The sequence below is a fragment of the Mesoplodon mirus genome, assembly GCF_964341445.2.
Source record: "Mesoplodon mirus genome assembly, chromosome: 3".
Taxonomy (NCBI): domain Eukaryota; kingdom Metazoa; phylum Chordata; class Mammalia; order Artiodactyla; family Ziphiidae; genus Mesoplodon; species Mesoplodon mirus.
The window spans coordinates 46,251,406-46,274,161 of record NC_138978.1 but is presented as its reverse complement, the minus strand read 5'-3'; the positions used below and the strand labels follow the sequence as shown (position 1 = coordinate 46,274,161).

General features: G+C 39.5%; 1 pseudogene across 1 annotated transcript in view; it reads left to right on the top strand.

Annotated features, from left to right (window-relative positions):
* LOC309799127 (calreticulin-like) overlaps nt 1-12,642 on the top strand; it is a 34,146-nt pseudogene extending 21,504 nt beyond the window's left edge. Inside the window, exons 6-9 of the transcript XR_014296148.1 lie at nt 745-858; nt 2,021-2,164; nt 6,230-6,322; nt 11,423-12,642. The product of XR_014296148.1 is annotated as a calreticulin-like (transcript). The remainder of the gene's footprint in view (nt 1-744; nt 859-2,020; nt 2,165-6,229; nt 6,323-11,422) is intronic.
* The last annotated feature ends 10,114 nt before the right edge of the window (nt 12,643-22,756 follow it).

Sequence of the window (22,756 nt, the reverse complement as noted above, 5' to 3'; positions counted from 1 at the left end):
GCTCCCTGTTGAGTAGACCCGGAGAAGGTGGAGACGACTTAGATAGGCTGAGCTCTATCAAGTCTATAGCCCCCAGGAGAGGGTGCTGACTGTTAATGTCTCAGGAACCACAAAACAGCTGAGGCATCCCAGGAACTAGGGAACTTCATGCTACTGAATGACTGTGAGTCTAGTGGGCTTGGCAGCAAAGCCTTTAGTAAGTCTGGGAAGTGGTCAGCACCAAGGTGAACTGCCAGGTAGATAGAGCAAAACTTTGGAGGCTCCAGAGCAGAAGAAATATGAACGTTAGGACAGGCCATGACTTGGAGCTCTGTCTTAGGGAATAGAAGGGACCTGGGGTACAAGGGAGTACTGATACAGATCTGGGAGCATGCTGGGGTACAAGGCAGGTCACTAAGAGAGGCCTTCAGGAAGAGGGACTCAGGCTAGAAGACTTGTTCTGACAGTCAGGGCATATAACTGGGGAAGGGAGAGGGCCAGGATAAGGGAAATTCCCATCTTATTTGAGCTTAAAGTCGTCAAGGTCAGAAGGGTAGAGAATATGAGGAGGCACTGGAGTTGCTTAAAAGCTTTTTCTCTGCTGTATGTTTTGGATTTGTTTGCAGAGTCCTGAGCTGGGCTTTCACATGGGTGAGGACAGGAGAGCGGCAGGGGTAGGGCACCAGGTCCAACCCTACTGTACTCTGTACCCCAGTTTCATTCCGGCCCACCCATCTGCCCTCATGGAGGAACATTTTGTTTTAGGACTGGGAAGACTTCGAATACATCCCAGACCTGGAAGCCAAGAAGCCAGACGACTGGAATGAGGCAATGAATGGGGAGTGGGAAGGGCCCCTGACACCAAACCTGAAGTATAAGGTGAGGGGGTCTCTCCTGCCAATCGGTATGAGAAATAAGAGAGAAGAGATGTAAATTTTAATCTACAGAACAGAAACTCTGAGATCCTGTGGTCATCTTCCTCCTTTCCCCTTCTCCATAAGACTGTAGCCTCATTTGGGTCGTGTTCTCAGGGCTGTGCCTATCTGGGAGAAGGTGGTCTGGTCAAGGTTGATTCTGGGAGGCGGAGGTCCAGGGAGCCCTAGGCAAGGGATTTGTCCGGAGTGGTGGAAATCAGTCAAAGAAACATGATCAAAACAGGAAATGGGTCTGGGGTCAGGAACCGGAAGTCTCAGAAGTGGTCCAGAAAGGGGAAGGGTAGGACATGAATGAGCCAAACATGTTGGGGGAAGGTGGGGGAACTTCTTTTTAAGGGCTAAGTCCTGACCTCATGTCAGAAATGAGAGGGAACTAAAGGAATTGACTATCAAATGCTCCAGAGATAATACTGACTGAAACAAACATTGTTTTATTTGGTCACAGTTTCCTACACTGCACACCAGGAAGAGAATGGCCCCAAGTCCAGAGTCCTTAGATGGTGGTTCCCTGTGAAGCTACGTTTTCTTAACATCATGAACAAACTTATGCAGAGAGCTGGGACCAGGCTCAGAATGGGTCTCTGCTACCTTGTTCATATCCCTCTGGGTAGAAAGGGGAACCTGGGGGCTTCCCTGGTGGCGCAGTGGTTGAGAATCTGCCTGCTAATGCAGGGGACACGGGTTTGAGCCCTGGTCTGGGAGGATCCCACATGCCGCGGAGCGGCTGGGCCCGTGAGCCACAACTACTGAGCCTGCGCGTCTGGAGCCTGTTCTCCACAACATGAGAGGCTGCGATAGTGAGAGGCCCGCGCACTGCGATGAAGAGTGGCCCCCGCTTGCCACAATTAGAGAAAGCCCTCGCACAGAAACGAAGACCCAACACAGCAAAAATAAATAAATTAATTAATAAACTCCTACCCCCAACATCTTTAAAAAAAAAAAAGAAAGGGGAACCTGGAAGAGTCTTGTGCATTAGCTCAAAACAAGGGAGAGAAGCTCAAGGAATCCTGCTCTGAATCCCTATGCCTAATTGATTAATCTTTCTGATTGCATGAGAAGAATGGAAAAATACTAATGCCATGTTCACTCTTTGGTGCTTTGCTTAGGGACAATGTAAACCTCGGATCATTCACAATCTCAGTTACCAGGGGGAGTGGATTCAACCAGAAATAGACAACGCTGAATATAAACCCGACCCAACCATTTGTCACTATTATAACATTAGTGTCCTTGGCCTGGACCTTTGGTGGGTAAATCTCTCTGGGCTCAGAGCCAGGGAAGAACAGTCCCTCTAAAGGTTCCACAAAGTAGAAAGAGCTCCAGGCTGGAAATTACAAAACTTGAGTGAGTCTTGACCTTTCTAAACCTCAAACTGTTCCTCTTTAAAATGGGATTAATTATATTCATCTTAATAATTATAATAGCTAAAATTTATTTAGTCTCTACCATGTACCAAGCACTATTTCAAAGACTTTGTAAATGCCATTTAACTCTCACTATGAAATCTCCTACTTTTAAATGTGAAAACTGACGTTCAGCAAAGTTAGCTAACTTGCCTGAAGACACATCTGGTAAGCAGAAGAGCTGGAATTTGAATGCAGGCCTTTCTGAGGCTAGATTCAGTGTTCCACTACTTTATACTGCTAGGCCGGTCCTATGTGAATCTTGGGGTAGTTCTGGAAATAAAAGGGAATCAGAGATGTGGTAAAACTTTGAAATATTAAAATCACCAGATAGATGTTGGGACTGACTGTCCCAGCCATGGTGACAAATCCTGACCTAGCCTCCCTCTTCTCTGCCAGTTACCTTTCCTGGCTCTGATTTGAAGGAGGAGAGGAGGGCTCAGATACTCAGGCCTTCACAGAGTTGTTTTCTTCCAATGAGACCTGATGTTGAAAATGCGAGGATTCTTTCCCAACTCAGGAGAAAGAGAGCACTTCAAGTGCCTGCCCCAGAGTGAAAGCTTTAGCCCAGGAGGCCTCTTGGAAACTGCAACCTATCAATACATAGTCTTGGAATTCCCTTGGAGAGGAAGGGAAAGTGAGCATTAATATTCCTTATTATTACCCTGTATTATGTTTGAGAGAATTGAGAATCAGAAATGTCACATGATGTGCCCAAGAGCACACAGCTAGTGCATGGGAGAGACAGGATTCAAAGGTCTGTCAGCCCGTAAAGTTCTTGTTTATTGATTACACCCGCCGTACAATAGAGCCTCTAGAAACTGCAGCCACTTGTTCTTGGGTGTATCCTGGAATGTTCTACAGCCAGTGAAATCTCCGTCTCTGACCAGTGATTTCTACAGTTCAAGGCTGCTAAAGGTCTCTTGAACAGACACCCCCAATTTGAAGCTTTCTTGGTTTATTTACTTATTTTGACTTTCTTGTTTTCCTGACTCAGTGAGGCCAGCACACAAGTGTAAGGAGATGATGTATGTAAATTACCATGTGCATAGTAGGGGTTCAGGAGAGAAGGAAGAAGAGAGACATATGTCCTTCTTTTTTGTTCCTTTTTTATCTGAAGAATGTGGATACAGTTTGTACAAATTCCCATTGTTATCTCTTTTTTTTTCAGTTCTCCCTTTTAAATAAATAATAGGAACTTTCTACATCTTGAAAAAATATGTGGTCATATTAATATGCCTAATCTGATTGTTTCCTTAAAGTGCATTGGGTTTTTTTTTTCCACTGAAAACATTAAGGCACACACTTTAAACAGTTTCTTTGTTCATCTACAAAATTTAAAAATTATTTGACACTAATTGCTCTGAGTTCTATCTTCCTCCTCAAGTAGGCAAAACTTTCTATTTGAGAATTTAAACCATGCTGAAGGAGTGTTTCTCAAACTTTAACATGCGTATGAATCACTCAGATCTTAATAAAATGCAGATTCTGATCCAGCAGGTCTGGGACAAATCCTGAGAGACTACATTTCTGAAACTCCAGCATTATCTCTTTTTTTTTGTCTTGTGATACAGTTCTGCACAGTGCTGACATCACCCTTGCAGGCATCCTTTCCTTTTAAGTTCTAGTTGGGTCTGGCACTCCCAAGTCCTACTCCACCCTACCCACTCAGCCAGACCAACACATCCAGTTTATCACAGGGTCCCTGCACCTCACTGGAAAAGCCTAGCGACTCTCAGCATAGAGATGGGCCGGAATTCTCTCACCTGCCCTGCGCCAACCTGGGGTTCCAGATGCTCTATGAGTCCATCGCCCTCTGCATCAGGTCCTAGCCTAGTAAGCTGCTTAATCTTCCTGCTTAGTCCCTGACCCATCCTGTTCTCTGTTCCTACACTCCCATACACTGTCCCTTTTCTTTTCTTTCCTTTTTTCTTCCTTAGGCAGAAGATACGGCATTCTTTCATCAGGACAGAGACTAGGAGGAGATGGCAGTGAACAAGAAAATTCTTTCTCTTAGCTTTGGGACTCCTCATGATCTTTGAAGGAGTAGTGACAAAAAATGCAATGAATATAGCCTAACAGCCATAATGCAAAGCACATTGACATTCCTTAGGTCATATGGTCTGTGTCACAGCCCTGTGGGGCTGGAGGGTAGGGCTTATCATCTCCGTTTTACTGACCAGGAAGTGGAGGGCTTAGAGAGGCGACTTGACTTGTCAAGATCCCATAGCTAGTAAGTGCTCAAACATAGGTTTGGCACTCTTTCCATTTTATGATTCAAGTGGGACATCACAGGAAACCAGGTAACTTTCAGTGAATTAACTTTTTAGGCTTTACAGTCTCACAAAGCTCTTTCTCACATATTCTTTTCTCCTGAGAACTGTATGAAGAAAGCAGGGAAATTATATTTTCTTCCATTTTCCAGATAAAAACATGGAGGCACAGAAGAGATATGAGTAAACCAAGGTCCCTTCACTAATTAGCTGTTGGAAGCAGGACTGGCCCTCATGTCCTGATTCTCAGTTGGAGGCAGAGCCAGGAGTTTAGTGTAGGGGGGATGGGGGTAAGTGAGCACCAAAGAGAAAAGGGGAGATTGGAAACATTTCTTGTGCGAGTAGAAAAAATGGAAGAGCCAAAAACCGAGCAGTTTCCTAACCAAGACTGCTGACAGCTCAAAAAGAAAAAAATAAAAAGAAATAATAAATAAATCCCAACTCACAAAAAGAAAAAAAAATCCCAAAGAAAAAAATCGTAAAGTTGCATAAGGAATTATTAAAACCAATTTTTTAAATGGCTCAGAGGAAATTAACGATCTTTATTCAAAGTGGCTATTTTGTCATTTATTTTTCTGCTGAAGGCAGGGTTGGGGGGATGATGTAAGCCAAATAAAAGTCTTCCTTATTTAAAAAAAGCAAAACAAAACAAAACTTTTTTCAAACCCTAGAGGAAGGACACATGATAATTCATGCTGCAAACTTTCTCGTGGTCACACAACGGCTCTTACACAATTAACTTGCTGATTTATTTTACATATAATGCTAAAGCAAAAAAATCCAGAATGACTCTCCTTTTGTTTCTTTTGAAACATATCCAGATACTGAAAAGTTATGATAATAACTATTACCATTTATCGAATGACTGTTATCTGCTAGACACTGTGCTTTACATATATTATTTCTAATGCTCATGACAACACTTCAAGGGAGTTACTTTTAATACTTCACTTATGAGGGAATAGGCTCAGAGGAGTTGAGTAACTTCCCCAAAGTCACACAGCTAGTATGTTGTTGAGTTGGGCTGTCTGACTCCATGACTGCTGCTCTTTCTATTTTGTTCCTTTATCATTAATAAACACTGAAATTATTATATACCATTGACTTGATTCATCTTTTTCTTTAATTGTACATCTTAAATATGTTATTTTTTAAAAATAGAGAAATATGGTAGAGAATCTTAAATTGTGCTTGCACTTCTTTTTAAACCTTTTCTTTTCCCCATATTCTTTTAGTTTTTCTGATTATATTGAGGAGAGAACCTTAAAAAGGACATCTATAAGTGGCAGCAGAGACTGTCAATCTGAGCTGGGGCAAGAGCCACTGGACAGAAGTTTGGAGCCTAGCAGAATGATGAAAATTTCTTCACAACCCTCTGAAAGAGTGGTCACAGGCTTGGAGAACACAGAACCTTGGGAAACAGTAAAGTAACTTCTTTCTAGAGCAGATCAACTAAGGTGGTACAGCATTCTGGACCCTCTGTGCTCTTAATCATCTTTGTATTCCCTCACTCCACCTCAGTTATTGATTAAAATCTCTGGGTTTGTGGCCTAGGAGTCTGCATTTAGCAAAGCTTCCAGGTGATTTTTTAAAGTCTTTTGACCTAGTTCTAATAATCCCATTGTTTCCATTTCAACAGGTGAAATCAGGCTTAATCTTTGACAATTTCCTTCTTACAAATGATCAAGAGTTTGCAGAAGAGGCTGGAAATAAGAGCTGGGGAATAAGAAAAGTAAGATTTTCCCTCACTTGGATTTCCAGGTGTCTGACTCCTCAGTTGTGCACTGTTCTCTGCATTTAAAAAATCAGTCTCACAGTCATTGTCTCATTTGCTGGTTACATGGCCCTGAGAGGCAGGGTAAAGAACTTGTATTCATTGGACATCTACAACCTTGTACTTGACTCTATGAACACTTTCCAAAAGTCTTCCCACTTAGCCCTTAAAACAACCCAGCAAGACAGGTATTGCTATTCCCGTTTTTCAGATGTAGGAATTGAGATTCATAGAGTATATATAAACTGTGTAAGGTCACATGCAGCCTTTAACTTGTTGAGTTAGAATGCACTCTCCTTCTGTGTCACACTCCCTGCTCACAGTGTGGTGATCTAGAAGGGAGCCACTGAACCCATTTGTGATGGATGACTTGGAGAAAGAAGCAAGATGTTAGTGCTATTTACCAGCTTCCCTGCTCTCCTAGAACTATTTTACGGATGGAGTGATACATAGGACAATGGCTTCTTCTTGGTGCCACCCTTCATCCAGACTTCCTGGTTCTGCAGGAAGGGCCATTCAAGCAGGTTTGTGGCCAATGATTGATTACCCAAAAGGCAGACGAGGCTCATGGTTAGAGCAGCAGCAAAGCACAGGCATTAAAAGAAATTTATTTTTATTTTTGGCTGTGTTGGGTCTTCGTTGCTGTGTGTGGGCTTTCTGTAGTTGTGGCAAGTGGGGGTTACTCTTCATTGTGGTGCTCGGGCTTCTCATTGTCGTGGCTTCTCTTGTTGAGGAGCACGGGCTCTAGGCGTGTGGGTTTCAGTAGTTGTGGCATGTGGGCTCAGTAGTTGTGGCTCGTGGGCTCTAGAGCACAGGCTCAGTAGTTGTGGCACACAGGCTTAGTTGCTCCGTGGCATGTGGGATCTTCCCAGACCAGGGCTCGAACCCATGTCCCCTGCATTGGTAGGTGGATTCTTAACCACTGCTCCACCAGGGAAGTCCCAAAAAAGAAATTTTTGAGAGAACTTTGATACTTAGCATTTTCAAAGAAGCATTGACACAGTCATCATGGAAAAAATAAAAATTAGACTTTGACACTTCTTAGTCTGGTTTTGTTTTGTTTTTACTTTGAGGTTATCATCTAATACTGTTTTTTTAAATAATTTTTTTATTTTATTTTATTTATTTTTGTCTGATTTATTTTTGTCTGTGTTGGGTCTTCATTGCTGCACTTGGGCTTTCTCTAGTTGCGGTGAGCGGGGGCTGCTCTTCGTTGCGGTGTGCGTGCTTCTCACTGCGGTGGCTTCTCTTGTTGTGGAGCACAGGCTCTAGGCACGCGGGCTTCAATAGTTGTGGCACATGGGCTCAGTAGTTGTGGCTCGTGGGCTCTAGAGTTCAGGCTCAGTAGCTATGGTGTGCAGGCTTAGTTGCTCCGCATCATGTGGGATCTTCTTGGACCAGGGATCGAACCCATGTTCCCTACATTGGCAGGCGGATTCTTAACCTCTGTGCCACCAGGGAGGTCCTCTAATATTGTTTTATTGAGGAAGTATTACATATTGGTCAAGAGCATGAGTTTTAGAGCTAGATTGCTTAGGTTCAAATCCAGGCTCCATTACTTACTAGCTGTACAACGTTGGTCAAGTTGTTTAACCTCTCTGATCTTCAGTCTCCTCATCTATAAATTGGGAATGATGATAGCAATTATCTTTATTATTAACTTATATATTCACTTGGCAAATATTTGTTGAGTGCTTGTTCAAAGCACTGTTGTAGTTGTTGGAGATATACCAGTGAAATAAAACAGAGAAGTTTCTGCCCTCATGGGGCTTACATTCAGTCAGGGGAGCCCAACAAGAAACATATAAAGAAGTAAATATATATGCATGAGATGGTGAGATAAACTACAGAGAACAATAAAGCAATAGAGAGGGCTGTCATCATGGGGGTTTTGCTTTTTGGTCAGGAGAGGCTTTGTTGAGTAAGCAACATTTAAGAGACTTGTAGGAAGTAAGGAGCAAACCACGCAGATGTTTGGGAAGAAGAGCCTTCTGGTGGAGAGAACAGCAAATGCAAAGTCCCTGAAGTAGAAGCATAACTTGCTTGTCTAAGAAAGAGTAAGAAGTACAGTGTGACTAGAGCTGAGTGAGAAAGAATGAGAGCAGTTGGGGCCATTTCCCTGAGTAAAATGGGGAGCCATTGGAGCCATTTTTAGCAAAGGAGTGATATGAACTGGCTCATAGGTTAAGATGTTACTCTGGCTGCTGCGTTGCAAAAGTCTATAGGAATAAAAAGGGACTATAGGGGAACAAACACAGAAGCGAGTGGTAGTGCTGGAGGTAGAGGAATGTTCGGATTCTAGATCCATTTTGAAGGCTAAACTCACAAGAGTGATGGATTAGATACAAAATATGAGTTGGAGTAAAGAGGGTTGGCTCCAAGGTTTTTGACCCCAATGACCAGAAGGATGGAGTTATTGAGGATGAGCTTTGGGGCACCCCAATATTTAGAGATCAGGGAGATAAAGTGGAACCAGGAAACAAAACAGAAAGGGTAGCCAGTGAAGTAGGAAGAGAACCAGGACATTATCCTGTAGGCCAAGTGAAGAAAGTATTTTAAGGGGGAAAGGAGTGATCAATTGTATTGAATGATCAAGAAAGATGAGTACTGAGAATGGACCACTGCATTTAATAACATGGGGTTCATTGGTGACTCTGACAAGAGCAGTTTCAGTAAGAGGTATAGGGGAAAAAAATGGGTCCAAGAAAGAATGGAAGGAGAACAACTAGAGACAGCAAGTATAAGCTAGTCTTTTGTGAAGTTTTGCTGTAATAAGTGTAGAGAGAATAGGGTGGTAGGTAAAGGGAAACGTTGGTCAAGATTTTTTTTTATATACAGTAGATCTTCCTGCCTGCTTGTATGTTAATGGGAATGATACAATAAAGAGCAAAAACAATATAGGAGAGAAAGAGGAGAATTTCTAGAATTCTTAAGAATTTTTTTTTAAGAATATGAGAGTGGATGATGTCTAGTGCCCAAGAAGATGGGTTGGCTTTCCATAGGAATATGGATATTTTATCCATAATCACAGGAATAAAGAATGACTATATAAGAATAAATACAGGCAGATGGGTAGATCTGGTGGTGGGAGTATATGTAGTTGTATTCTCTGGGAAGCAGACACCAAGATGGTGTTAGAAATGTAGGCGATTTATTGGGAATAATGCCTGGGAAAGATGAAGGGTAGAGGGTGCATGAATAGGCACCTGTGAAAGGAGAGAGGAAAAGGAGAATTGGGTAGGAATTAGGGTCAAGTGCAGTGCAGCTCTGAGAAAGTCTTGCTAGCCCAACATTGCTCCAGGGGAAAAGGAGGAGAGTGAACCAACCACAGAAATATAGTAGGCTCATCAGTTAGCATTAAGGGCTCACTTGAGTTTAGTTTTTTGTTTTTTTTTTTAATTGTCAAATGTCTTGGCATTAAAAAAATTTTTTTATATTGGACTATAGTTAATTTTTGAGTTTAGTTTTAATGAGTTTAAAATGAGAACAATCTGTTTTTACTATTTTCTCTCGCCATTTTCTCTGCTTAGGTGCAGGCCTGGCAAGTTGGATTTGACCAGATTTGAAGATTTGCCCAACTAAAGGAGGGAAGGGCAAAGGAGTTGAGGATGTTTGCAAGAGGGTAATCACATAAAAATAAAGAAAGCCGGAAAGGGAAGATATGAGTTGGTTGAGGTCTAATGAAAAGGAAATGGTTTAGCAAGTTGTTATAGGTCCCGGTGAGCTTGAGGAGTTGGTAGAGTTGGTCTCTTGTTGCCTTTGGCAAGAACTGTTTTGGTAAGGATCGGAGGTTGGGAACAGATCAGTGAGTAGAGCAGCGAGAGGGAAGTGAAGAAATAGAGACGTTAACTGTAGCCAGTGCTTTCCAGGCATAAGAAAATGAAGGCCTGATTGAAAGAGAGAATGTGGGAATAATGTGGGGAACACAGCAAGATGTCAAGCACTTGCTCCCACTAGGATTGTCGAAGGCCCTATCCTACTGGGCATGCAGGTTCTCAATCTAGCTTTGTCCCCCAGGTCTGGGTAGAATACCACCAGATTCTCTAGGTGAGGATTAAAGCCCTAGAGGAGTTTAGACTGTGTCTTTTTTTTTTTTTTAATTCTTGGCTGCATTCGTTCTTCGTTGCTGCACGCGGGCTTTCTCTAGCTGCGGCGAGTGGGGGCTACCCTTCATTGTGGTGCGCAGGCTTCTCATTGCAGTGCCTCTTCTCTTGTTGCAAAGCATAGGGTCCAGGCACGTGGGCTTCAGTAGTTGTGGCACAAGGGCTCAGTAGTTGTGGCTCGTGGGCTCTAAAGCACAGGCTCAGTAGTTGTGGCGCACAGGCTTAGTTGCTCCACGGCATGTGGGATCTTCCCGGACTAGGGCTCGAACCCATGTCCCCTGCATTGGCAGGCGGATTCTTAACCACTGTGTCACCAGGGAAGTCCAAAGGACTATGTCCTTTCTTTAAGGCCCCTCTGAGTAGTAAAATTTATGAAGACGGCTCTAAGGATCAAATTCTAGCACCTGGAGAACTCAGAAGTCCCATGTCTGACTGCAAACTTGTACTGGCTACAGTTCAAAAGCAAATTCAAAGAGTTCCATAAAAGTTGTTTTCCCGTGATATACCAGAAAGAGGGCCAGACTTGGAACCAGAAAACCTGGTTTCTAATTCTAGTTCTACCACTCACTAACTATATAGCTTGGGGAACTGATTTAATCAGTCTGAATCTCATATTCCTCATCTAGAAGGTGGGAGCAGTAACACTTCATACATTGCTGTAAGGAATAGAAATAATGTGTGTAGACTGTCTCACACCATGCTTAGCAATACTGTAGGCATTCAGTAGATGTTTGTTGAATCTGAACCAATTTTATTTACGAACAAATTACACACACACACACACACACACACACACACACACTTCTCTCCACCCCACACATACTGAAAATTTATAGGTAAATAAACACCATACCAGAAATCTTTAAGAGTGTGGGAAGATGCCAGACATTTCTAAAGTGAGTTAACTTTGTTTATACCAACTGTAAATTATTTTGAAATTCCACACTCTAAACAGGACATAGAGAAGCAATGGAGAGAACTGTACAAAGAAATGGAAAAAAGAAAACAGGAAAAAGAGGCCAAGAAGAAAAAGGAAAAGGAGGAAGAAAGGGAAGATGACATCTGGGGAATTGAAGAAGAGGGAAGTGAAGAGGATTCTGCTGAGGAACCAGGAAATTACAGTCAGCTGAAGGAAGATGATGAAAGAGCATTTCTGGGTAAAAATGTAGAAGTCCATGTTGATCAGAGGATGAACTATAACTGGGTAACAAGTGGTTACTTCTCAGAGGCAAATTATGTTGCTTAGAAGGAAGAATGTTCATGGTTTGGTAAAGTCTGGGGAGCAAAATTACTTGCTCTCTCTGAATGAACATTGAATTTGGATTTCTATATCCCATCTCCTTTGCTCTGTATGACCTTGGGAAAGTCCCATCACCTCTTGGGGCTTCTCTTTACTTGTCAATGGAAAGGGAGTGATAATTCCTGTTTCATGAGGCTGCTGTAAGGAAGGATTAAATTAGCTATGTGTGCAAAGTGCCTGATATAAAAAGACAGTCAACAAATAGTAGCTATTAGTACTTACCATTATCATGGTATTTATAAAATAATTGACAGTAAAAAAGCCTCTGTATAAACTTGAGCCTCACTTTCAACTTATTCCAGTATATCCAGTGATTTTATTTTGTTTAAATATCTGTATTATTTAGTATTTACTGAGCAGTTCTGATAGCTGTATTTGTGGGTGATGATGCTTGATGTTTTCTTCTTGCAGGTGTATCAAGCACTTAAAAACAAAATCAGACTTCCTCTTACCATAAACAAAGATACTTTGTGAAACTCCTTTTGCTTCTCTGCTGTTTTGTGCCCTAATTTTTAGTTAATTATTACTTGTTTGTGGGTTTGCTGGTTTTACAGTTATCCTTTCTGTACCATCGGCTCACAATATCATTATATGCATTCACATAGCTCTTTACAGATCACAAAGCACTTTCCTATAAATTTGAGCAACTACTGCAATGTGCTCATTTAATCCTCAGAACAGCCATTGTAGAGGATACCATTATTATCTTCCTTTTACAGATACAGAAACTGCTAAGAGGAGGCAAGTCACTTGCTCAGGGTCAAACAACCAGTAAGGGGCGGGGCCCGTATCTGAACTCAAGTTTGTCTGGTTCCAAAGATTATCCTTCCATTGCATTAGGCTGTTTGTTGAATGAGTGAGTAAATATCTATTATGACTGAGTACAGTTAGTAGACAAGTCTCACATGGAAAAAATACCCTTTTAACAAAAATAATCATAAAGTAATTTTCCTCTTTTAAAAATTTTCTCAAAAAATAAACATACGAACAAGTAGCTGCATGAAGTGTGACAGCCTTTTCATAAGAAGCTAATATGGTTGCCAGGTGTTCAAGGTGACCATGGTTGATTCCTGGCCCTACTTACTTATCAGCTGTATTACCTTAGGCAAGTAATCTAACTTGCCTGTGGGAGTTATTTTCTGTTTCTCATTTTTCTGTCTCATTTTTCACATTTGCAAACTCAGCTGTGAGGATTAAATGCTGACTCTTCCTTCCTTTATTTTACTAGGACTCCACCAAAAATTAATCCTAGTGTAGCTGGAAAATCAAGCCCAGACACAATTATGATAGCACAGGGCTACAAATTTAGGTCTGGAACATCATAGGTGCTCAATAAATATTAGTTAAAAGAATGAACAAAACTCTGACTGGTGCTTTCAGGGAAGAGTTCACGAAGGAAGTAACTTTTGAACCAGCTCTTGAAGAATTCATGAGTCTGTCTTTCGGAGGATATGTGTGAACCAAATTTCAGAGTCAAAGAGCAGGGTACCTGTATGGCAGGAGTGGGGTGGTGAGGTCAGGGAGAAGCAGCAAGAACTCCTTCTTCCTTCTTTCCCGTAGGTTGGAGTCTGCTGTAGTAACTGGGCCTTACAATCTTTGGAATGTTCTGGTTTGAAAAACTTGCCTTTGCAGGGAGGCAAAACTTTACCTCTTCCCTTTTAGGGTCTTCAGCTGGGCCTTAGAATTTAGTTAACGTAAGACAGATGAACAGGAGAAAAACATACAAATTTATTCAATGTAAGTTTTATGTGACACGGGAGCCCTCATAAGGAAATGAAGACCCAAAAAAGTGGCAAAACCTAAATGCTTTAATACTAGGTTAAACAAAGAGAGGCAATTGTGGAAAAGTAACTAAAATGTACAGGGAGGCTAAAGGAAGATAAGAATTATTTTAACAATGTCAGTTTGTGTAGAATTCTCTTGCTCTCAGCTTGATGAGTGTTTCTTTTCTCCTGGTATGTGGAGGGCAGCTCCTACATGGGAGCTTTACCTCCTGTATTCAGGCGGAAAGGGGAGATCAAAGTATCCCTTTTGTATCTGCTGTTTTTCAAGTGCCTTTAGCTTAAAATAACCTTTATGCCAAAGTGGCATATTTTGGGGTAGCATATCTTGGCACCCTTCACCTTTATACCTGTTTCTATAACATAAGAGTCTTCTCATGGTGAAAAAGAGCAAGGCTTCAGGTACTGAGTCTAAACCCTGTCTTGGGGCTGCAGGGCTGGTGTGTAAGGAATCTATGTTTTAGGGATGCCATTGTTTACTACCAATGTCTGCTCTGATTGGTCAGGCATATGTTCTACCAGTTGTTACATATTTTCAAGTATCACCAGATAAAGATACTGATTTTCATGCAGAATTCTGAGGGAGTAGTAAACAATAAAGATCCATTTGAGGGAATTCCCTGGCAGTCCAGTGGTAAGGACTCTAAGCTTTCACTGCTGAGGGCACAGGTTCAATCCCTGGTCAGGGAACTAAGATCTTGCAAGCTGTGCCAGTCGGCCAAAAAAAAAAAAAAAAAATCCATTTGAATATATTTTTTAAAGTTGCTGCTTTACCTTTGTTAATTTTTTACCTTTATTTTGATTGATTGTACAAACACTATTTCAGAAATTAATGTAATTTTTACAAGAAAAAATTAATGAATAGTTCCATCCATTCTGCACACAGACTGAAATTTTTGTGTTTCCTGCTAGGACTTGTCTTTTGAATACCACCATTCTGCCACTGAAACATACTCCTCCAGATTGAGTTTTTCTTTTGAACTTCTGCTTATATGTTTAATTTTCAAAAGTAACAGATGTTCAATGTAAAAAATTTCATATCTACAAACACATTAAGAAAAAAGTAAAAAATTTTAATTATTCCCAAATCCAGAGACATCTGTGCAATATTTATTGTCTTTTCTTCCAGTTTTGTGTTTATTCATTGGTTAACTGGTTTGACTTTGGGTTGAAACGATTTAGTTAATCACACTCTTCAGTACATGGCACTTTATCCTCTTTGGTCAGTGATTATCAGTTTTAAATTTTATTTGATACTTTTTTTTTCTTTTTTACTGCCTTTCCCTTCCCAACACAAGCAACTAAGTTCTATCTCATATAAAACTTTTTTTGCATATGTTCTTACAAAATATGAATTTTTGTTTGCCCTGGGTGTATTTTTAATTCATGTAAAGGGTATAGTGTTTAAATCTCATTTTGTTTCCTCATATTTTTCACTATGCACTGTTTTAAAAATGCATTCATGTTAGAAATAGACAATCTGAAAAGACCAATCACTTGTAGTGAAATTTAATTTGTAATTAAAAAAAAACCTCCCATCAAATAAAAATCAGAACAGAATGGCTTCACAGGGAAATTCTACCAAACATATAAAGAAGAGCTAATATCTATCCTTCTCAAACTCTTCCAAAAAACTGAAGAGGATGGAACACTCCCAAATTCATTCTACAAGGCCACCATTATCCAGATACCAAAACCAGACAAAGACACTACAAAAAAAGAAAATTACAGGCCAACATCTCTGATGAATATAGATGCAAAAATCCTTAACAAAATATTAGCAAACTGAATTCAACAATATATAAAAAGGATCATACACCATGATCAAGTGGGATTTATTCCAAGGATGCAAGGATGGTTCAATATCAATCAGTGTGATATACTTCATTAACAAAAGGAAGGGTAAAAATCACATGATCATCTCAATAGACACAGAAAAAGCATTTGACAAAATTCAGCATCCATTCATGATAAAGACTACCATGAGAGTAGGTATAAAGGGAATATATATCAACATAATAAAGGCCATGTATGATAAGCCCACAGCTAACATATTAATGGTGAAAAGCTGAAAGCATTTCCTCTAAGATCAGGAACAAGACAAAGATGTCTACTCTTGCCACTTCATTTTTTTTTTTTTTTTTGCAGTAGGTGGGCCTCTCACTGTTGTGGCCTCTCCCTTTGCGGAGCACAGGCTCCGGACACGCAGGCTCAGCGGCCATGGCTCATGGGCCCAGCCACTCCGCGGCATGTGGGATCTTCCCGGACTGGGGCACAAACCCGTGTCCCCTGCATCGGCAGGTGGACTCTCAACCACTGTGCCACCAGGGAAGCCCTTGCCACTTCCATTTAACAGAGTATTGGAAGTCCTAGCCATAGCAATCAGAAAAGAAAAATAAAAGGCACTCAAATTGGAAGGGAAGAAGAAAAACTGTCACTATTTGCAGATGACATGACACTATGTGTATAGAAAACCCTAAATCCCCACTGAAAAACTATTAGAACTAATAAATGAATTAAGTAAAGTGACAGGATACAAGACTAATGTACAGAAATCTGTTGCTTTTCTATACACTAATAATGAACTATCAGAAAGAGAAAGCAAGAAAACAATTCCATTTAAAACAGTATCAAAAAGAATAAAATACCTAGGAATAAACTTAACCAAGGAGATGAAAGACCTATATTCTGGAACTATAAAATCTTGATGAAGGAAATTGATGATGACACAAAGAAATAGAAAATACTCTGTTTTCATGGATTGGAAGAATTAAATATTGTTAAAATGTTCACACTGTTCAAAGCAATCTACAGATTTAATGCAATCCCTATCAAAATACCCATGATATTTTTCACAGAACTATAACAATCCTAAAATTTATATGGAACCACAACATACCCTGAATAGCCAAAGGAATCTTGAGAAAAAAGAACAAAGCTGGAGGTTTCATGCTCCCTGACTTCAGACTATACTACAAAGCTACAGTAATGAAAACAACATGGTACTGGCAAAAAACAAAACAAAACAAAACAAACAGACATATAGACCAGTGGAATAGAATAGAGAGCCCAAAAATAAACCTACACATTTATGATCAATGAATTTACAACAAAGGAGGAAAGAATATATAATGGAGAAAAGACAGTCTCTTCAGTAAGTAGTGCTGGGAAAACTGGACAGCTATGTGTAAAAGAACGAAATTAGGACATTTTCTCACACCATATACAAAAATAAACTCAAATGGATTAAAGACTTTAACGTGAGACCAGAAACTATAAAACTCCTAGAAGAGAACATGAGCAGAACACTCTTTGACATTAATCGTAGCAATATTTTTTGGATCTGTCTCCCAAGGCAAATGAAACAAAACCAAAAATAAACAAATGGGACCTAATTAAACTTAAAAGCTTTTGCACAGCAAAGGAAACCATTTACAAAATGGAAGGCAACCTACTGAATGGGAGAAAATATTTGCAAATGATATGACTTATAAGGGGTTAATGTCCACAATGTATAAACAGCTTATACAACTCAATATCAAAAAACAATCAACTCGATTAAAAACTGGGCAGAAAAACCAAATAGACATTTTCCCAAAGACATACAGATTCCAACAGGCACACAAAAAGATGCTCAACATTGCTAATTATTAGACAAATGCACATCAAAACCACAATGTGATATCACTTCACACCTGTCAGAATGACTATCATCAAAAAGAGCACAAACAACAAATGTTGGCAAGGATGTGGAGAAAAGAGGACCCTAGTATACTGTTAGTGGGAATGTAAATTGGTGTAGCCACTATGGAAAACAGTATGGAGATTCCTCAAAAAACTAAAAAAGGTAGAGCTCCATATGACCCATCAATTCCTCTCCTGAGTATATATCTGAAGAAAATGAAAACACTAATTCAAATAGATACATGCACCCCAATGTTCACAGCAGCATTATTTATAATAGCCAAGACATGGAAGGAAAATAAGTGTCCATCAACAAATAAATGGATAAAGAAGATGTGATATAGCCATTATTTTGTAATAAGTTTAAATGGAGTATAATGTATAAAAATGTTGAATCACTATGTTGTACACCAGGAACTATTATAATATTGTAAACCAACTATATGTCAATAAAAAATAAAATGCATTCTTGTTGCTGTGTGTATATCTAATCCATTTCTGATGATTACTGCATAATATTTAATGACAGAACATTTACCACATTTTAGCAGTCTACTCTCCCAGTGACAGACAACCAGGTTGTCTTCAAGTCTCCACCATCATAAATAACACAGCAATGAATATGTTTCTGTGTCTGCATAAGAATTTCTTTGGGATATATCCCAGGAGTGCAGCTGTGGGCTCATAGAATATGAGTTCTTGATTTGCATAATTTATGTCAGATTGCTTTCCACAAGGCTATACCAGTCCATACTCCCACCACCACGCATAAGGGTTTCAGCATCCCCACAACCCGACCAGCTGGCATTATCAATATTTTATAGTTTAATAGATGTAAAATGATAGTACATTGCTGTTTTAATTAACATTTCACTGATATTTTTGAGCATCTCTTCATATGTCTTTTGATTTTGGGATTTCCTCTCAGTTCATGTTTTTTGCTTATTTTCTTTCTAGGGGTTGCTACCCTCTTACTTATTTGCAAGTATTTTGTGTATTAAGTATTTCATATATCTTTTCTCATTTTCTCATCTAGTTACTTTGTCTACAGTGTCTTTTGGTGAATAGAAATCTTTATTATTCATCAATATTATTGTCTTATAGTTTGTACTTTTTATAATAGGTTTTGCTTTTCCATTCTCCTCAGTCACAAACTGTAAGTCTCCTATGTTTTTCTTTTATAATTTTATTTTTCACATTTGTTATATCTTTAATCCTCCTCAAGCCAGTCTTGTATGAGGTATAGAATTGATGAAACATGGTAATTATACTTTAAGCCTTGATATATCAGTTTCTGAGAGGGGGATATTAAATCTTCTGCTACAATTATGCTTCTATCTATTTCTCCCTGAAGTTGTCTATATTTTAAGACTGTATAATTAGGTGCATCTATGTGTTTTACCTATTACATTTATGTGTTTGTTTCTTTTATGAATATGTAACAACTTTTTATCACTTCTTATCCTTTGAGACTAAAATTCCTTTTTGACAGATACTATGGTCACAACCCAGTTCATATTTTCCTGGTGTATCGTTTTTCATCTTTTTATTTTTAGTCTTTCCATCTCCTTATGTTTTAAGTGTGTCTTGGATAGCCAATTTACTGTTGGATATATTTTTTAAAAATCCAATTAGTGAGATTAATTTATTTGCATTTAACATAATTGCTATTTATCAAGAGTTAATCCTACCATCCATGTGCTACACACTTTTTTTTAACCTCCATTTCTACTATTTTTTTGAAGTATAGTTAATTTACAATGTTGTATTAGTTTCTGATGTACAGCAAAGTGATTCAGTTATACATATATACATGTATATTCTTTTTCATATTCTTTTCCATTATAATTTATTACAAGATATTGAATATATTTCCCTGTTCTATACAGTAGGAACTTGTTGTTTATCTATTTTGTATTATAGTAATTTGTCTCTGCTAACCCCAAACTCCTAATTTATCCCTCCCTGCTGCTATCCCCTTTGGTAACCACAAGTTTATTTTCTATGTCTGTGAGTCTGTTTCTGTTTTGTAAATAAGTTCCATTTGTATCATATTTTGGATTCCACATATAAATGATATCACATGATATTTGTCTTTGTCAGACTTACTTCACTTAGTATAGTAATCTCTAAGTCCATCCACATTGCTGCAAATGGCAGTATTTCATTCTTTTTATGGCTGAATAGTATTCCACTATATATATACATATATATATGTATATATATATATATATATATATATATATATATATATATATATATAACATCTTCTTTATTCATCTGTTGATGGACAATTTAGGTTGATTACATGTCTTGGCTATTGTAATTTGTGCTGCTGTGAACACTGGGGTTCATGTGCCTTTCTGAATTAGAGTTTTCTCTGGATATATGCCCAGAAGTGGGATTGCTGGATCATATGGTAATTCTATTTTTAGTTTTTTAAGGAACCCCCATACTGTTCTCCATAGTGGCTGCACCAGTATACACCCCACCAACAGTATACGAGAGTTCCCTTTTCGCCACATCTTCTCCAGCATTTACTATTTGTAGACTTCTTGATGATGGCCATTCTGACCAGTGTGAGGTGGTACCTCATTGTAGTTTTGATTTGCATTTCTCTAATAATTAGCAATGTTGAGCACCTTTTCATGTGCTTATTAGCCATCTGTATGTCTTCTTTGCAGAAATGTCTGTTTTGGTCTTCTGCCCATTAAACTTCTGCAGGTTTAAAATTCATACATAATTTTTTTTCTTGTGGTGGTAGCCATTCACTTCAGAATCATACCCATAGATTTAAGAGAGTTTCTCCATCTCAACGGTTTGAACAAAAACCCAAACAAAAGTTCTAAGGGTGATGCTCAAAGATCTGATGCATCATGTGCGCACGTTGATCCAATCACTGTTGCTGAAGTAGAAGGTGTTTGATCTCCAAAGGAAATACAAGGTACTGTTCTCAAAAGAAGGAGGAATGAAGGCCCAGAGACCATAAAACAATGTATGTCCACTTCTTTATACTAAATCAACTTTTTAAGACCTCAGTTTCTTTATCTGTGAAATGGCAATGATAATACCTCTCTCAAAGGGGTGATATGAGGAGCAAACTGGGTAATAGATATGAATGTCCCTTGTGAATCATACAGTGCTGTACAAAGATTAGTTATTCTTGCTCTTGCATTCCTCACATGGTATCATTTGTTTAGATATTGGTATTTATCTGTATTGCTACATGGGGAACTACCATCCTAGCCAGCATTCTCCCTAAATTGTGCTGATGTCTGTAGAACTGACTTTCCTTTTCTGAGAATAATGAATATACAAGATGTCAGGATCATGTTTGACCTGGGAGTCAGTTTCCACCCAAATGATCCTGAAGTTGCAGGGCAGGGTAACTCGCTAGTAGACTTGCCAGACTGTACACAGCTGAAAGCTTGTTGCAATGGTGCCAAACTGGGCTCCAGTTCCCTCTCTACCTCAGATTATATTGGTGACCTTACCCAGGTCACTTTAACTCTCTGAGCCTGAGAAATGGAGGGCATAAGAAGACCCACCACTTAAAGTTGTGGTAGGATTACAGAAGATTATAATGTAAAATACTCTGGCCTTGGAGAAAGTCTTATGCTTGTCAGACACAGATTCAGATCTTTATACTGAGCACTTACCAATTTCCACTCTGCTACATTATGGCTAGGTTGAGTACAGGTTCTTTCTCATCTCTGAAGTACATTGAATTTCTCTGTTTCCTTAGAGAATAACTGTTGTCCCCCTCAAAGCCCTATGTCTTTAAAATTTGGACCAGGAGTACTTGCCAGCAGGATAAAGTCTCCCAGGAGATCCTGTTCTTTATGGACAACTGAAGTTGACAATTCTGCTTTTCACATATGAAAATTTAGATTCAGACTAAACTGAAAGATAGTAACGTAGCTGCTATGTTTATTGGAATAGGTTATGATTGCTCATAAACCTATAATAATCCCATGAATTAGGTACTAATATCCTTGTTTTACTGATAAGGAAATAGAAGGTCACATAAATTAGGTAACTTGACCAAGGTGACACAGTTGATAAGGAGAAGGTAAACAGTCTAGTGTAATGTAAGGAGGATGGACTTTGGAGTTAGAAGGATCTAAATTAGGGTCCTGGCACCGCCATTTACTAGATCTTGATCTTTGGCCCAGGGACCAAACCCCTTAAATTTCAGTTTCCTCACCTGTAAAATAGGGATTATGATAATATCGACCTCACCTGAATGTTGTGAGGTTGAACTGAGAGAGTATATGTAATGCAGCATGCCTGGCACATGGTAAGTGCTCCATAAATCTTTAGGCACTGCTTGATAAGTGTCCTGGGAGCCCAGAGCCCATAGAGCTCACCCACAGCGTGGCTTTAGGGGGAACTTGAATCATCATCAAGCTCCTTTAAAACATTTCACTGGACATTCAAATGGTTGGCCTGACAATCCTTTGGGCTATGATTCAAGATGAAAGTCCCAGAAAGGAAATGAAGCAGCAATGTGCAGACCACCCCCACCCACACCCTGCCCAGCACAGCTGTTTGGACCGGGACTGGGAATCTGCCCCAAAGGCAGGCAAGCAACCAACAACCTACAAATGTGGACTGGCTTCTAAGAAATGAGTTGGACAAATCAATATTTCTCTCTCAGGGATCTGACTTGGGAAACATGAAGTGATTGAGGCAATTAACAGCAATAAAAACTATAACTAACTAAACTATGACATTGAGTAAGGATATGTGTGGGAGGAAATAGAGCCTGGGCTGTCTCTATCACAAACCAAAGTGATGAGGAAGCAGAAATTATGAGTAAACAGAAGCTATGAAGTGGAAAAAGATATGTTTATTCAACAAATATTTCTAGAGCCCCTTCTATGAACTAGGCACTGTGCTAGGCTCTGAATATACAAAAGTGACTAAGACACAGCCTCTGCCTTCACAGCACTTAATTTTAGTAGGGAAGAGAGACAAAACAAGTAAACAAACAAATAAATAATTACAAATTGTTTTAAGGGCTAAAAAAGAAAACAAGTATGGGGCTTAGATAGAACATACCAGGAAAGGAGCTACTTAAGAAATAGCATGGTGAGGGAAATTCTCTCAGAACAGATCATTAAAGTGAGACCTGTAGAATGAGAAGGAGCCAGAGAGAAGAGTATTTGAGGCAGAGGTTGTGCAATGCCTGCCAGTAAGAAAGGGCTTATTATGTACAAGGAAACTGGGAAACAACAACAAAACAAAACAAGCCAGGTTGCTGGAGGGAAGTGAAGGAAAGGGAAACAGCCTAAGATGAATTTGGCGGGGTAAGCAGGAAGCATGTCACAGGACCAGCAGGCCTTGGAATGGAGTTGGGTATTTAGTCCCTGTGCAGAGAGAAGCCATGAAAGCTTCATAGTAACGTGATCCAGTATAAAGTGGTAGATAAGTGCAAAGGCTAAAGATTCATTCTGGGTCCAAGCCTAAGTTCTACCATCTACCAGCTGTGTGATCTTGGGCAGTACTTAACCTCTCTGTC